We start from the raw sequence: 15,877 nt of genomic DNA, 5'->3' as shown, positions 1-15,877 counted from the left end.
AAAGTCAGGGAGACAGATGGTCAGAGAATCAACCCTACACTTCAAAGGAAATGATGCACAGTTATGACCATTAACGAAAGATGGTACCCTCGCACTTCTTTCTGAGGCTGCTTGGAACGTTATTATTCCCTTTTTTTGTCCTGCTATTATCAATCTCCTGTGAATTTCGTGGAGCGGTTTTCTTTCTCTACCCTGCTGTTTTTCCCTTGCTGCCAATATATGCTTATTTCAATGATTTGAACTGCTGCTTTCCCTTTCTCCTTTTCTGCGCAGCTTTTGCATTGGTTTAAATCTCCAGTTCCTTAGCAGTTGCAAGAACTTTTTTCCAGATTTTCATGTTGGTCTGTAAACCAAAAATACCTCTGATACTGGTGCAATATAGTCATTGAACTCAGGGTTCTGATGTCTAGAGTTTAAAAAAAACATTTGCCACGGAGCGTTGGTGGTATAGTGGTGAGCATAGCTGCCTTCCAAGCAGTTGACCCGGGTTTGATTCCCGGCCAACGCAGTGCTAATATTTATACATTAAGCAAGCTGTAGCTATTCTAACGCAATATGTTAAAAAAAGGAGAAATATCTTGACCAGATTACTCAGCTATTAGATAAATAATAAACAAAGACATAGGCAGGCATCCCAAAAGCCCCGTCTGCGACTTTCTATGTCCTGAAATTTTTTATATTTTACAAACAGCAGTCACCACTCACAACTGCTGGTAATAAATGGGCTGCAGGGGGGCAGGCAATGAAACGGCTAAGCCCTTCTGCCCGACCAGCCTTTAGAACTGCAGCATCTCTGCAGTAAAAAGTATTTCAGGTCAATATCTCTCCCCTGGAAAAAATGTGCGAGACCCACCACCGATAAATGTGGCAAAAGTCCCCAACATTTTCTGCATATTTGTGCTCTTACCTGAAAGCAGCGCCACCTTGTAGTCATCGCAGGCAACTGCAGCATACAACTAAATTTAACCGAGAGCAAGGTGAAAGAAACCCAAGGGAACAGCCCCTGTCTGCAGCAGGAAGGTTGGCTGCTTCGAATGGACAGAACTTCCAGTCCTAAGTCCACTCACGTCCCGAACGCTCATACCGGGCAAGCCCTCACCGGGTGCACCTCTGGCTCCCAGGTAAGGCCAAAACCTGAGCATGGTAGCGCAGGATCACAGAGAAGGAGCGGGTGGGGGTGCTTCTGTCTTGACAAAGGCGTGACATGGCTAGTGACTGAGAGGGCCTTGACTTTCCCCTATGACTGACTGTGAGAGGGGAAGGCGAAGATTTTCTGCACCCAGCATGCCTTGTGACATTCTTAGGCAAATGAGGTGAGAGCCCTGCCAGAATAGCTCCAGCGATCCCATGCCACTCCTCTGAAGGCTCCTGATCTGCATAACCACAGCATTTTGAGCAGAAAGCAGAGTGGCGCAGCGGAAGCGTGCTGGGCCCATAACCCAGAGGTCGATGGATCGAAACCATCCTCTGCTAGCATGGATTGATTTTTTTTCTTGTGAGGACCACTCTCTCGTTTCCACGCTGCCAGAGCGGAAAACAGCAGGCTTGTGCCAGCTTTTTGTGGGAAGAGACTGCTCAACTATCGGTCTCTGCTCAAAGTCAGGGAGACAGATGGTCAGAGAATCAACCCTACACTTCAAAGGAAATGATGCACAGTTATGACCATTAACGAAAGATGGGACCCTCGCACTTCTTTCTGAGGCTGCTTGGAACGTTATTATTCCCTTTTTTTGTCCTGCTATTATCAATCTCCTGTGAATTTCGTGGAGCTGTTTTCTTTCTCTACCCTGCTGTTTTTCCCTTGCTGCCAATATATGCTTATTTCAATGATTTGAACTGCTGCTTTCCCTTTCTCCTTTTCTGCGCAGCTTTTGCATTGGTTTCAATCTCCAGTTCCTTAGCAGTTGCAAGAACTTTTTTCCTGATTTTCATGTTGGTCTGTAAACCAAAAATACCTCTGATACTGGTGCAATATAGTCATTGAACTCAGGGTGGTGATGTCTAGAGTTTTAAAAAAACATATGCCATGGAGCGTTGGTGGTATAGTGGTGAGCATAGCTGCCTTCCAAGCAGTTGACCCGGGTTCGATTCCCGGCCAACGCAGTGCTAATATTTATACATTAAGCAAGCTGTAGCTATTCTAACGCAATATGTTAAAAAAAAGAGAAATATCTTGACCAGATTACTCAGCTATTAGATAAATAATAAACAAAGACATAGGCAGGCATCCCAAAACCCCCGTCTGCGACTTTCTATGTCCTGAAATTTTTATATTTTACAAACAGCAGTCACCACTCACAACTGCTGGAAATAAATGGGCTGCAGGGGGGCAGGCAATGAAACGGCTAAGCCCTTCTGCCCGACCAGCCTTTAGAACTGCAGCATCTCTGCAGTAAAAAGTGTTTCAGGTCAATATCTCTCCCCTGGAAAAAATGTGCGAGACCCACCACTGATAAATGTGGCAAAAGTCCCCAACATTTTCTGCATATTTGTGCTCTTACCTGAAAGCAGCGCCACCTTGTAGTCATCGCAGGCAACTGCAGCATACAACCAAATTTATCCGAGAGCAAGGTGAAAGAAACCCAAGGGAACAGCCCCTGTCTGCAGCAGGATGGTTGGCTGCTTCGAATGGACAGAACTTCCAGTCCTAAGTCCACTCAAGTCCCGAACGCTCCCAAACGCTCATACCGGGCAAGCCTTCACCGGGTGCACCTCTGGCTCCCAGGTAAGGCCAAAACCTGAGCATGGTAGCGCAGGATCACAGAGAAGGAGCGGGTGGGGGTGCTTCTGTCTTGACAAAGGCGTGACATGGCTAGTGACTGAGAGGGCCTTGACTTTCCCCTATGACTGACTGTGAGAGGGGAAGGCGAAGATTTTCTGCACCCAGCATGCCTTGTGACATTCTTAGGCAAATGAGGTGAGATCCCTGCCAGAATAGCTCCAGCGATCCCATGCCACTCCTCTGAAGGCTCCTGATCTGCATAACCACAGCATTTTGAAAAGGAAGCAGAGTGGCGCAGCGGAAGCGTGCTGGGCCCATAACCCAGAGGTCGATGGATCGAAACCATCCTCTGCTTGCATGGATTGATTTTTTTTCTTGTGAGGACCACTCTCTCGTTTCCACGCTGCCAAAGCGGAAAACAGCAGGCTTGTGTCAGCTTTTTGTGGGAAGAGACTGCTCAACTATCGGTCTCTGCTCAAAGTCAGGGAGACAGATGGTCAGAGAATCAACCCTACACTTCAAAGGAAATGATGCACAGTTATGACCATTAAAGAAAGATGGGACCCTCGCACTTCTTTCTGAGGCTGCTTGGAACGTTATTATTCCCTTTTTTTGTCCTGCTATTATCAATCTCCTGTGAATTTCGTGGAGCTGTTTTCTTTCTCTACCCTGCTGTTTTTCCCTTGCTGCCAATATATGCTTATTTCAATGATTTGAACTGCTGCTTTCCCTTTCTCCTTTTCTGCGCAGCTTTTGCATTGGTTTCAATGTCCAGTTCCTTAGCAGTTGCAAGAACTTTTTTCCTGATTTTCATGTTGGTCTGTAAACCAAAAATACCTCTGATACTGGTGCAATATTGTCATTGAACTCAGGGTTGTGATGTCTAGAGTTTTAAAACAACATATGCCACGGAGCGTTGGTGGTATAGTGGTGAGCATAGCTGCCTTCCAAGCAGTTGACCCGGGTTTGATTCCCGGCCAACGCAGTGCTAATATTTATACATTAAGCAAGCTGTAGCTATTCTAACGCAATATGTTAAAAAAAAGAGAAATATCTTGACCAGATTACTCAGCTATTAGATAAATAATAAACAAAGACATAGGCAGGCATCCCAAAAGCCCCGTCTGCGACTTTCTATGTCCTGAAATTTTTATATTTTACAAACAGCAGTCACCACTCACAACTGCTGGTAATAAATGGGCTGCAGGGGGGCAGGCAATGAAACGGCTAAGCCCTTCTGCCCGACCAGCCTTTAGAACTGCAGCATCTCTGCAGTAAAAAGTGTTTCAGGTCAATATCTCTCCCCTGGAAAAAATGTGCGAGACCCACCACCGATAAATGTGGCAAAAGTCCCCAACATTTTCTGCATATTTGTGCTCTTACCTGAAAGCAGCTCCACCTTGTAGTCATCGCAGGCAACTGCAGCATACAACCAAATTTATCCGAGAGCAAGGTGAAAGAAACCCAAGGGAACAGCCCCTGTCTGCAGCAGGAAGGTTGGCTGCTTCGAATGGACAGAACTTCCAGTCCTAAGTCCACTCACGTCCCGAAAGCTCCCAAACGCTCATACCGGGCAAGCCCTCACCGGGTGCACCTCTGGCTCCCAGGTAAGGCCAAAACCTGAGCATGGTAGCGCAGGATCACAGAGAAGGAGCGGGTGGGGGTGCTTCTGTCTTGACAAAGGCGTGACATGGCTAGTGACTGAGAGGGCCTTGACTTTCCCCTATGACTGACTGTGAGAGGGGAAGGCGAAGATTTTCTGCACCCAGCATGCCTTGTGACATTCTTAGGCAAATGAGGTGAGAGCCCTGCCAGAATAGCTCCAGCGATCCCATGCCACTCCTCTGAAGGCTCCTGATCTGCATAACCACAGCATTTTGAGCAGAAAGCAGAGTGGCGCAGCGGAAGCGTGCTGGGCCCATAACCCAGAGGTCGATGGATCGAAACCATCCTCTGCTAGCATGGATTGATTTTTTTTCTTGTGAGGACCACTCTCTCGTTTCCACGCTGCCAGAGCGGAAAACAGCAGGCTTGTGCCAGCTTTTTGTGGGAAGAGACTGCTCAACTATCGGTCTCTGCTCAAAGTCAGGGAGACAGATGGTCAGAGAATCAACCCTACACTTCAAAGGAAATGATGCACAGTTATGACCATTAACGAAAGATGGGACCCTCGCACTTCTTTCTGAGGCTGCTTGGAACGTTATTATTCCCTTTTTTTGTCCTGCTATTATCAATCTCCTGTGAATTTCGTGGAGCTGTTTTCTTTCTCTACCCTGCTGTTTTTCCCTTGCTGCCAATATATGCTTATTTCAATGATTTGAACTGCTGCTTTCCCTTTCTCCTTTTCTGTGCAGCTTTTGCATTGCCTTCAATCTCCAGTTCCTTAGCAGTTGCAAGAACTTTTTTCCTGATTTTCATGTTGGTCTGTAAACCAAAAATACCTCTGATACTGGTGCAATATAGTCATTGAACTCAGGGTGGTGATGTCTAGAGTTTTAAAAAAACATATGCCATGGAGCGTTGGTGGTATAGTGGTGAGCATAGCTGCCTTCCAAGCAGTTGACCCGGGTTCGATTCCCGGCCAACGCAGTGCTAATATTTATACATTAAGCAAGCTGTAGCTATTCTAACGCAATATGTTAAAAAAAAGAGAAATATCTTGACCAGATTACTCAGCTATTAGATAAATAATAAACAAAGACATAGGCAGGCATCCCAAAAGCCCCGTCTGCGACTTTATATGTCCTGAAATTTTTATATTTTAAAAACAGCAGTCACCACTCACAACTGCTGGTAATAAATGGGCTGCAGGGGGGCAGGCAATGAAACGGCTAAGCCCTTCTGCCCGACCAGCCTTTAGAACTGCAGCATCTCTGCAGTAAAAAGTGTTTCAGGTCAATATCTCTCCCCTGGAAAAAATGTGCGAGACCCACCACCGATAAATGTGGCAAAAGTCCCCAACATTTTCTGCATATTTGTGCTCTTACCTGAAAGCAGCGCCACCTTGTAGTCATCGCAGGCAACTGTGCCATACAACCAAATTTATCCGAGAGCAAGGTGAAAGAAACCCAAGGGAACAGCCCCTGTCTGCAGCAGGAAGGTTGGCTGCTTCGAATGGACAGAACTTCCAGTCCTAAGTCCACTCACGTCCCGAACGCTCCCAAACGCTCATACTGGGCAAGCCCTCACCGGGTGCACCTCTGGCTCCCAGGTAAGGCCAAAACCTGAGCATGGTAGCGCAGGATCACAGAGAAGGAGCGGGTGGGGGTGCTTCTGTCTTGACAAAGGCGTGACATGGCTAGTGACTGAGAGGGCCTTGACTTTCCCCTATGACTGACTGTGAGAGGGGAAGGCGAAGATTTTCTGCACCCAGCATGCCTTGTGACATTCTTAGGCAAATGAGGTGAGAGCCCTGCCAGAATAGCTCCAGCGATCCCACGCCACTCCTCTGAAGGCTCCTTATCTGCATAACCACCGAATTTTGAACAGGAAGCAGAGTGGCGCAGCGGAAGCGTGCTGGGCCCATAACCCAGAGGTCGATGGATCAAAACCATCCTCTGCTAGCATGGATTGATTTTTTTTCTTGTGAGGACCACTCTCTCGTTTCCACGCTGCCAGAGCGGAAAACAGCAGGCTTGTGCCAGCTTTTTGTGGGAAGAGACTGCTCAACTATCGGTCTCTGCTCAAAGTCAGGGAGACAGATGGTCAGAGAATCAACCCTACACTTCAAAGGAAATGATGCACAGTTATGACCATTAAAGAAAGATGGGACCCTCGCACTTCTTTCTGAGCCTGCTTGGAACGTTATTATTCCCTTTTTTTGTCCTGCTATTATCAATCTCCTGTGAATTTCGTGGAGCTGTTTTCTTTCTCTACCCTGCTGTTTTTCCCTTGCTGCCAATATATGCTTATTTCAATGATTTGAACTGCTGCTTTCCCTTTCTCCTTTTCTGCGCAGCTTTTGCATTGGTTTCAATCTCCAGTTCCTTAGCAGTTGCAAGAACTTTTTTCCTGATTTTCATGTTGGTCTGTAAACCAAAAATACCTCTGATACTGGTGCAATATAGTCATTGAACTCAGGGTTGTGATGTCTAGAGTTTAAAAAAAACATATGCCATGGAGCGTTGGTGGTATAGTGGTGAGCATAGCTGCCTTCCAAGCAGTTGACCCGGGTTTGATTCCCGGCCAACGCAGTGCTAATATTTATACATTAAGCAAGCTGTAGCTATTCTAACGCAATATGTTAAAAAAAAGAGAAATATCTTGACCAGATTACTCAGCTATTAGATAAATAATAAACAAAGACATAGGCAGGCATCCCAAAAGCCCCGTCTGCGACTTTCTATGTCCTGAAATTTTTATATTTTACAAACAGCAGTCACCACTCACAACTGCTGGTAATAAATGGGCTGCAGGGGGGCAGGCAATGAAACGGCTAAGCCCTTCTGCCCGACCAGCCTTTAGAACTGCAGCATCTCTGCAGTAAAAAGTGTTTCAGGTCAATATCTCTCCCCTGGAAAAAATGTGCGAGACCCACCACCGATAAATGTGGCAAAAGTCCCCAACATTTTCTGCATATTTGTGCTCTTACCTGAAAGCAGCGCCACCTTGTAGTCATCGCAGGCAACTGCAGCATACAACCAAATTTATCCGAGAGCAAGGTGAAAGAAACCCAAGGGAACAGGCCCTGTCTGCAGCAGGAAGGTTGGCTGCTTCAAATAGACAGAACTTCCAGTCCTAAGTCCACTCACGTCCCGAACGCTCCCAAACTCTCATACCATGCAAGCCCTCACCGGGTGCACCTCTGGCTCCCAGGTAAGGCCAAAACCTGAGCATGGTAGCGCAGGATCACAGAGAAGGAGCGGGTGGGGGTGCTTCTGTCTTGACAAAGGCGTGACATGGCTAGTGACTGAGAGGGCTTTGACTTTCCCCTATGACTGACTGTGAGAGGGGAAGGCGAAGATTTTCTGCACCCAGCATGCCTTGTGACATTCTTAGGCAAATGAGGTGAGAGCCCTGCCAGAATAGCTCCAGCGATCCCATGCCACTCCTCTGAAGGCTCCTGATCTGCATAACCACAGCATTTTGAACAGGAAGCAGAGTGGCGCAGCGGAAGCGTGCTGGGCCCATAACCCAGAGGTCGATGGATCGAAACCATCCTCTGCTAGCATGGATTGATTTTTTTTCTTGTGAGGACCACTCTCTCGTTTCCACACTGCCAGAGCGGAAAACAGCAGGCTTGTGCCAGCTTTTTGTGGGAAGAGACTGCTCAACTATCGGTCTCTGCTCAAAGTCAGGGAGACAGATGGTCAGAGAATCAACCCTACACTTCAAAGGAAATGATGCACAGTTATGACCATTAAAGATAGATGGGACCCTCGCACTTCTTTCTGAGCCTGCTTGGAACGTTATTATTCCCTTTTTTTGTCCTGCTATTATCAATCTCCTGTGAATTTCGTGGAGCTGTTTTCTTTCTCTACCCTGCTGTTTTTCCCTTGCTGCCAATATATGCTTATTTCAATGATTTGAACTGCTGCTTTCCCTTTCTCCTTTTCTGCACAGCTTTTGCATTGGTTTCAATCTCCAGTTCCTTAGCAGTTGCAAGAACTTTTTTCCTGATTTTCATGTTGGTCTGTAAACCAAAAATACCTCTGATACTGGTGCAATATAGTCATTGAACTCAGGGTTCTGATGTCTAGAGTTTAAAAAAAACATATGCCACGGAGCGTTGGTGGTATAGTGGTGAGCATAGCTGCCTTCCAAGCAGTTGACCTGGGTTCGATTCCCGGCCAACGCAGTGCTAATATTTATACATTAAGCAAGCTGTAGCTATTCTAAAGCAATATGTTAAAAAAAAGAGAAATATCTTGACCAGATTACTCAGCTATTAGATAAATAATAAACAAAGACATAGGCAGGCATCCCAAAAGCCCCGTCTGCGACTTTCTATGTCCTGAAATTTTGATATTTTACAAACAGCAGTCACCACTCACAACTGCTGGTAATAAATGGGCTGCAGGGGGGCAGGCAATGAAACGGCTAAGCCCTTCTGCCCGACCAGCCTTTAGAACTGCAGCATCTCTGCAGTAAAAAGTGTTTCAGGTCAATATCTCTCCCCTGGAAAAAATGTGCGAGACCCACCACCGATAAATGTGGCAAAAGTCCCCAACATTTTCTGCATATTTGTGCTCTTACCTGAAAGCAGCGCCACCTTGTAGTCATCGCAGGCAACTGCAGCATACAACCAAATTTATCCGAGAGCAAGGTGAAAGAAACCCAAGGGAACAGCCCCTGTCTGCAGCAGGAAGGTTGGCTGCTTCAAATAGACAGAACTTCCAGTCCTAAGTCCACTCACGTCCCGAACGCTCCCAAACTCTCATACCATGCAAGCCCTCACCGGGTGCACCTCTGGCTCCCAGGTAAGGCCAAAACCTGAGCATGGTAGCGCAGGATCACAGAGAAGGAGCGGGTGGGGGTGCTTCTGTCTTGACAAAGGCGTGACATGGCTAGTGACTGAGAGGGCTTTGACTTTCCCCTATGACTGACTGTGAGAGGGGAAGGCGAAGATTTTCTGCACCCAGCATGCCTTGTGACATTCTTAGGCAAATGAGGTGAGAGCCCTGCCAGAATAGCTCCAGCGATCCCATGCCACTCCTCTGAAGGCTCCTGATCTGCATAACCACAGCATTTTGAACAGGAAGCAGAGTGGCGCAGCGGAAGCGTGCTGGGCCCATAACCCAGAGGTCGATGGATCGAAACCATCCTCTGCTAGCATGGATTGATTTTTTTTCTTGTGAGGACCACTCTCTCGTTTCCACACTGCCAGAGCGGAAAACAGCAGGCTTGTGCCAGCTTTTTGTGGGAAGAGACTGCTCAACTATCGGTCTCTGCTCAAAGTCAGGGAGACAGATGGTCAGAGAATCAACCCTACACTTCAAAGGAAATGATGCACAGTTATGACCATTAAAGATAGATGGGACCCTCGCACTTCTTTCTGAGCCTGCTTGGAACGTTATTATTCCCTTTTTTTGTCCTGCTATTATCAATCTCCTGTGAATTTCGTGGAGCTGTTTTCTTTCTCTACCCTGCTGTTTTTCCCTTGCTGCCAATATATGCTTATTTCAATGATTTGAACTGCTGCTTTCCCTTTCTCCTTTTCTGCACAGCTTTTGCATTGGTTTCAATCTCCAGTTCCTTAGCAGTTGCAAGAACTTTTTTCCTGATTTTCATGTTGGTCTGTAAACCAAAAATACCTCTGATACTGGTGCAATATAGTCATTGAACTCAGGGTTCTGATGTCTAGAGTTTAAAAAAAACATATGCCACGGAGCGTTGGTGGTATAGTGGTGAGCATAGCTGCCTTCCAAGCAGTTGACCTGGGTTCGATTCCCGGCCAACGCAGTGCTAATATTTATACATTAAGCAAGCTGTAGCTATTCTAAAGCAATATGTTAAAAAAAAGAGAAATATCTTGACCAGATTACTCAGCTATTAGATAAATAATAAACAAAGACATAGGCAGGCATCCCAAAAGCCCCGTCTGCGACTTTCTATGTCCTGAAATTTTGATATTTTACAAACAGCAGTCACCACTCACAACTGCTGGTAATAAATGGGCTGCAGGGGGGCAGGCAATGAAACGGCTAAGCCCTTCTGCCCGACCAGCCTTTAGAACTGCAGCATCTCTGCAGTAAAAAGTGTTTCAGGTCAATATCTCTCCCCTGGAAAAAATGTGCGAGACCCACCACCGATAAATGTGGCAAAAGTCCCCAACATTTTCTGCATATTTGTGCTCTTACCTGAAAGCAGCGCCACCTTGTAGTCATCGCAGGCAACTGCAGCATACAACCAAATTTATCCGAGAGCAAGGTGAAAGAAACCCAAGGGAACAGCCCCTGTCTGCAGCAGGAAGGTTGGCTGCTTCGAATGGACAGAACTTCCAGTCCTAAGTCCACTCACGTCCCAAACGCTCCCACCGGGCAAGCCCTCACCGGGTGCACCTCTGGCTCCCAGGTAAGGCCAAAACCTGAGCATGGTAGCGCAGGATCACAGAGAAGGAGCGGGTGGGGGTGCTTCTGTCTTGACAAAGGCGTGACATGGCTAGTGACTGAGAGGGCCTTGACTTTCCCCTATGACTGACTGTGAGAGGGGAAGGCGAAGATTTTCTGCACCCAGCATGCCTTGTGACATTCTTAGGCAAATGAGGTGAGAGCCCTGCCAGAATAGCTCCAGCGATCCCATGCCACTCCTCTGAAGGCTCCTGATCTGCATAACCACAGCATTTTGAACAGGAACTAGAGTGGCGCAGCGGAAGCGTGCTGGGCCCATAACCCAGAGGTCGATGGATCAAAACCATCATCTGCTAGCATGGATTGATTTTTTTTCTTGTGAGGACCACTCTCTCGTTTCCACGCTGCCAGAGCGGAAAACAGCAGGCTTGTGCCAGCTTTTTGTGGGAAGAGACTGCTCAACTATCGGTCTCTGCTCAAAGTCAGGGAGACAGATGGTCAGAGAATCAACCCTACACTTCAAAGGAAATGATGCACAGTTATGACCATTAAAGAAAGATGGGACCCTCGCACTTCTTTCTGAGCCTGCTTGGAACGTTATTATTCCCTTTTTTTGTCCTGCTATTATCAATCTCCTGTGAATTTCATGGAGCTGTTTTCTTTCTCTACCCTGCTGTTTTTCCCTTGCTGCCAATATATGCTTATTTCAATGATTTGAACTGCTGCTTTCCCTTTCTCCTTTTCTGCGCAGCTTTTGCATTGGTTTCAATCTCCAGTTCCTTAGCAGTTGCAAGAACTTTTTTCCTGATTTTCATGTTGGTCTGTAAACCAAAAATACCTCTGATACTGGTGCAATATAGTCATTGAACTCAGGGTTGTGATGTCTAGAGTTTAAAAAAAACATATGCCATGGAGCGTTGGTGGTATAGTGGTGAGCATAGCTGCCTTCCAAGCAGTTGACCCGGGTTTGATTCCCGGCCAACGCAGTGCTAATATTTATACATTAAGCAAGCTGTAGCTATTCTAACGCAATATGTTAAAAAAAAGAGAAATATCTTGACCAGATTACTCAGCTATAAGATAAATAATAAACAAAGACATAGGCAGGCATCCCAAAAGCCCCGTCTACGACTTTCTATGTCCTGAAATTTTTATATTTTACAAACAGCAGTCACCACTCACAACTGCTGGTAATAAATGGGCTGCAGGGGGGCAGGCAATGAAACGGCTAAGCCCTTCTGCCCGACCAGCATTTAGAACTGCAGCATCTCTGCAGTAAAAAGTGTTTCAGGTCAATATCTCTCCCCTGGAAAAAATGTGCGAGACCCACCACCGATAAATGTGGCAAAAGTCCCCAACATTTTCTGCATATTTGTGTTCTTACCTGAAAGCAGCGCCACCTTGTAGTCATCGCAGGCAACTGCAGCATACAACCAAATTTAACCGAGAGCAAGGTGAAAGAAACCCAAGGGAACAGCCCCTGTCTGCAGCAGGAAGGTTGGCTGCTTCGAATGGACAGAACTTCCAGTCCTAAGTCCACTCACGTCCCAAACGCTCATACCGGGCAAGCCCTCACCGGGTGCACCTCTGGCTCCCAGGTAAGGCCAAAACCTGAGCATGGTAGCGCAGGATCACAGAGAAGGAGCGGGTGGGGGTGCTTCTGTCTTGACAAAGGCGTGACATGGCTAGTGACTGAGAGGGCCTTGACTTTCTCCTATGACTGACTGTGAGAGGGGAAGGCGAAGATTTTCTGCACCCAGCATGCGTTGTGACATTCTTAGGCAAATGAGGTGAGAGCCCTGCCAGAATAGCTCCAGCGATCCCATGCCACTCCTCTGAAGGCTCCTGATCTGCATAACCACAGCATTTTGAACAGGAAGCAGAGTGGCGCAGCGGAAGCGTGCTGGGCCCATAACCCAGAGGTCGATGGATCGAAACCATCCCCTGCTAGCATGGATTGATTTTTTTTCTTGTGAGGACCACTCTCTCGTTTCCACGCTGCCAGAGCGGAAAACAGCAGGCTTGTGCCAGCTTTTTGTGGGAAGAGACTGCTCAACTATCGGTCTCTGCTCAAAGTCAGGGAGACAGATGGTCAGAGAATCAACCCTACACTTCAAAGGAAATGATGCACAGTTATGACCATTAAAGAAAGATGGGACCTTCGCACTTCTTTCTGAGCCTGCTTGGAACGTTATTATTCCCTTTTTTTGTCCTGCTATTATCAATCTCCTGTGAATTTCGTGGAGCTGTTTTCTTTCTCTACCCTGCTGTTTTTCCCTTGCTGCCAATATATGCTTATTTCAATGATTTGAACTGCTGCTTTCCCTTTCTCCTTTTCTGCGCAGCTTTTGCATTGGTTTCAATCTCCAGTTCCTTAGCAGTTGCAAGAACTTTTTTCCTGATTTTCATGTTGGTCTGTAAACCAAAAATACCTCTGATACTGGTGCAATATAGTCATTGAACTCAGGGTTGTGATGTCTAGAGTTTAAAAAAAACATATGCCACAGAGCGTTGGTGGTATAGTGGTGAGCATAGCTGCCTTCCAAGCAGTTGACCCGGGTTTGATTCCCGGCCAACGCAGTGCTAATATTTATACATTAAGCAAGCTGTAGCTATTCTATCGCAATATGTTAAAAAAAAGAGAAATATCTTGACCAGATTACTCAGCTATTAGATAAATAATAAACAAAGACATAGGCAGGCATCCCAAAAGCCCCGTCTGCGACTTTCTATGTCCTGAAATTTTTATATTTTACAAACAACAGTCACCACTCACAACTGCTGGTAATAAATGGGCTGCAGGGGGGCAGGCAATGAAACGCCTAAGCCCTTCTGCCCGACCAGCCTTTAGAACTGCAGCATCTCTGCAGTAAAAAGTGTTTCAGGTCAATATCTCTCCCCTGGAAAAAATGTGCGAGACCCACCACCGATAAATGTGGCAAAAGTCCCCAACATTTTCTGCATATTTGTGCTCTTACCTGAAAGCAGCGCCACCTTGTAGTCATCGCAGGCAACTGCAGCATACAACCAAATTTATCCGAGAGCAAGGTGAAAGAAACCCAAGGGAACAGCCCCTGTCTGCAGCAGGAAGGTTGGCTGCTTCGAATGGACAGAACTTCCAGTCCTAAGTCCACTCACGTCCCAAACGCTCCCAAACGCTCATACCGGGCAAGCCCTCACCGGGTGCACCTCTGGCTCCCAGGTAAGGCCAAAACCTGAGCATGGTAGCGCAGGATCACAGAGAAGGAGCGGGTGGGGGTGCTTCTGTCTTGACAAAGTCGTGACATGGCTAGTGACTGAGAGGGCCTTGACTTTCCCCTATGACTGACTGTGAGAGGGGAAGGCGAAGATTTTCTGCACCCAGCATGCCTTGTGACATTCTTAGGCAAATGAGGTGAGAGCCCTGCCAGAATAGCTCCAGCGATCCCATGCCACTCCTCTGAAGGCTCCTGATCGGCATAACCACAGCATTTTGAACAGGAAGCAGAGTGGCGCAGCGGAAGCGTGCTGGGCCCATTACCCAGAAGTCGATGGATCAAAACCATCCTCTGCTAGCATGGATTGATTTTTTTTCTTGTGAGGACCACTCTCTCGTTTCCACGCTGCCAGAGCGGAAAACAGCAGGCTTGTGCCAGCTTTTTGTGGGAAGAGACTGCTCAACTATCGGTCTCTGCTCAAAGTCAGGGAGACAGATGGTCAGAGAATCAACCCTACACTTCAAAGGAAATGATGCACAGTTATGACCATTAAAGAAAGATGGGACCCTCGCACTTCTTTCTGAGCCTGCTTGGAACGTTATTATTCCCTTTTTTTGTCCTGCTATTATCAATCTCCTGTGAATTTCGTGGAGCTGTTTTCTTTCTCTACCCTGCTGTTTTTCCCTTGCTGCCAATATATGCTTATTTCAATGATTTGAACTGCTGCTTTCCCTTTCTCCTTTTCTGCGCAGCTTTTGCATTGGTTTCAATCTCCAGTTCCTTAGCAGTTGCAAGAACTTTTTTCCTGATTTTCATGTTGGTCTGTAAACCAAAAATACCTCTGATACTGGTGCAATATAGTCATTGAACTCAGGGTTGTGATGTCTAGAGTTTAAAAAAAACATATGCCATGGAGCGTTGGTGGTATAGTGGTGAGCATAGCTGCCTTCCAAGCAGTTGACCCGGGTTTGATTCCCGGCCAACGCAGTGCTAATATTTATACATTAAGCAAGCTGTAGCTATTCTAACGCAATATGTTAAAAAAAAGAGAAATATCTTGACCAGATTACTCAGCTATTAGATAAATAATAAACAAAGACATAGGCAGGCATCCCAAAAGCCCCGTCTGCGACTTTCTATGTCCTGAAATTTTTATATTTTACAAACAGCAGTCACCACTCACAACTGCTGGTAATAAATGGGCTGCAGGGGGGCAGGCAATGAAACGGCTAAGCCCTTCTGCAAGACCAGCCTTTAGAACTGCAGCATCTCTGCAGTAAAAAGTGTTTCAGGTCAATATCTCTCCCCTGGAAAAAATGTGCGAGACCCACCACCGATAAATGTGGCAAAAGTCCCCAACATTTTCTGCATATTTGTGCTCTTACTTGAAAGCAGCGCCACCTTGTAGTCATCGCAGGCAACTGCAGCATACAACCAAATTTATCCGAGAGCAAGGTGAAAGAAACCCAAGGGAACAGCCCCTGTCTGCAGCAGGAAGGTTGGCTGCTTCGAATGGACAGAACTTCCAGTCCTAAGTCCACTCACGTCCCAAACGCTCTCACCGGGTGCACCTCTGGCTCCCAGGTAAGGCCAAAACCTGAGCATGGTAGCGCAGGATCACAGAGAAGGAGCGGGTGGGGGTGCTTCTGTCTTGACAAAGGCGTGACATGGCTAGTGACTGAGAGGGCCTTGACTTTCCCCTATGACTGACTGTGAGAGGGGAAGGCGAAGATTTTCTGCACCCAGCATGCCTTGTGACATTCTTAGGCAAATGAGGTGAGAGCCCTGCCAGAATAGCTCCAGCGATCCCATGCCACTCCTCTGAAGGCTCCTGATCTGCATAACCACAGCATTTTGAGCAGGAAGCAGAGTGGCGCAGCGGAAGCGTGCTGGGCCCATAACCCAGAGGTCGATGGATCAAAACCATCCTCTGCTAGCATGGATTGATT

The 15,877-nt window shown here is 46.9% G+C and overlaps 10 non-coding genes across 10 annotated transcripts; all 10 read left to right on the top strand.

The window, feature by feature from the left end:
• The first annotated feature begins 436 nt into the window (after window positions 1-436).
• Window positions 437-508, top strand: TRNAG-UCC (transfer RNA glycine (anticodon UCC)). Its single transcript has one exon. It is a non-coding gene; the product is annotated as a tRNA-Gly (tRNA).
• A 1,523-nt stretch (window positions 509-2,031) lies between these two features.
• Window positions 2,032-2,103, top strand: TRNAG-UCC (transfer RNA glycine (anticodon UCC)). The gene has a single exon. It is a non-coding gene; the product is annotated as a tRNA-Gly (tRNA).
• A 1,532-nt stretch (window positions 2,104-3,635) lies between these two features.
• Window positions 3,636-3,707, top strand: TRNAG-UCC (transfer RNA glycine (anticodon UCC)). The gene has a single exon. It is a non-coding gene; the product is annotated as a tRNA-Gly (tRNA).
• Window positions 3,708-5,239: 1,532 nt separating this feature from the next.
• On the top strand, window positions 5,240-5,311 carry TRNAG-UCC (transfer RNA glycine (anticodon UCC)). Its single transcript has one exon. It is a non-coding gene; the product is annotated as a tRNA-Gly (tRNA).
• A 1,532-nt stretch (window positions 5,312-6,843) lies between these two features.
• Window positions 6,844-6,915, top strand: TRNAG-UCC (transfer RNA glycine (anticodon UCC)). Its single transcript has one exon. It is a non-coding gene; the product is annotated as a tRNA-Gly (tRNA).
• Window positions 6,916-8,447: 1,532 nt separating this feature from the next.
• On the top strand, window positions 8,448-8,519 carry TRNAG-UCC (transfer RNA glycine (anticodon UCC)). Its single transcript has one exon. It is a non-coding gene; the product is annotated as a tRNA-Gly (tRNA).
• Window positions 8,520-10,051: 1,532 nt separating this feature from the next.
• TRNAG-UCC (transfer RNA glycine (anticodon UCC)) lies at window positions 10,052-10,123 on the top strand. The gene has a single exon. It is a non-coding gene; the product is annotated as a tRNA-Gly (tRNA).
• Window positions 10,124-11,645: 1,522 nt separating this feature from the next.
• Window positions 11,646-11,717, top strand: TRNAG-UCC (transfer RNA glycine (anticodon UCC)). Its single transcript has one exon. It is a non-coding gene; the product is annotated as a tRNA-Gly (tRNA).
• Window positions 11,718-13,239: 1,522 nt separating this feature from the next.
• Window positions 13,240-13,311, top strand: TRNAG-UCC (transfer RNA glycine (anticodon UCC)). Its single transcript has one exon. It is a non-coding gene; the product is annotated as a tRNA-Gly (tRNA).
• A 1,532-nt stretch (window positions 13,312-14,843) lies between these two features.
• Window positions 14,844-14,915, top strand: TRNAG-UCC (transfer RNA glycine (anticodon UCC)). The gene has a single exon. It is a non-coding gene; the product is annotated as a tRNA-Gly (tRNA).
• The last annotated feature ends 962 nt before the right edge of the window (window positions 14,916-15,877 follow it).

This window comes from Pleurodeles waltl, unplaced genomic scaffold, assembly GCF_031143425.1.
Source record: "Pleurodeles waltl isolate 20211129_DDA unplaced genomic scaffold, aPleWal1.hap1.20221129 scaffold_69, whole genome shotgun sequence".
In the NCBI taxonomy this organism is placed as follows: domain Eukaryota; kingdom Metazoa; phylum Chordata; class Amphibia; order Caudata; family Salamandridae; genus Pleurodeles; species Pleurodeles waltl.
This window is presented reverse-complemented; position numbering and strand designations above follow the sequence as displayed.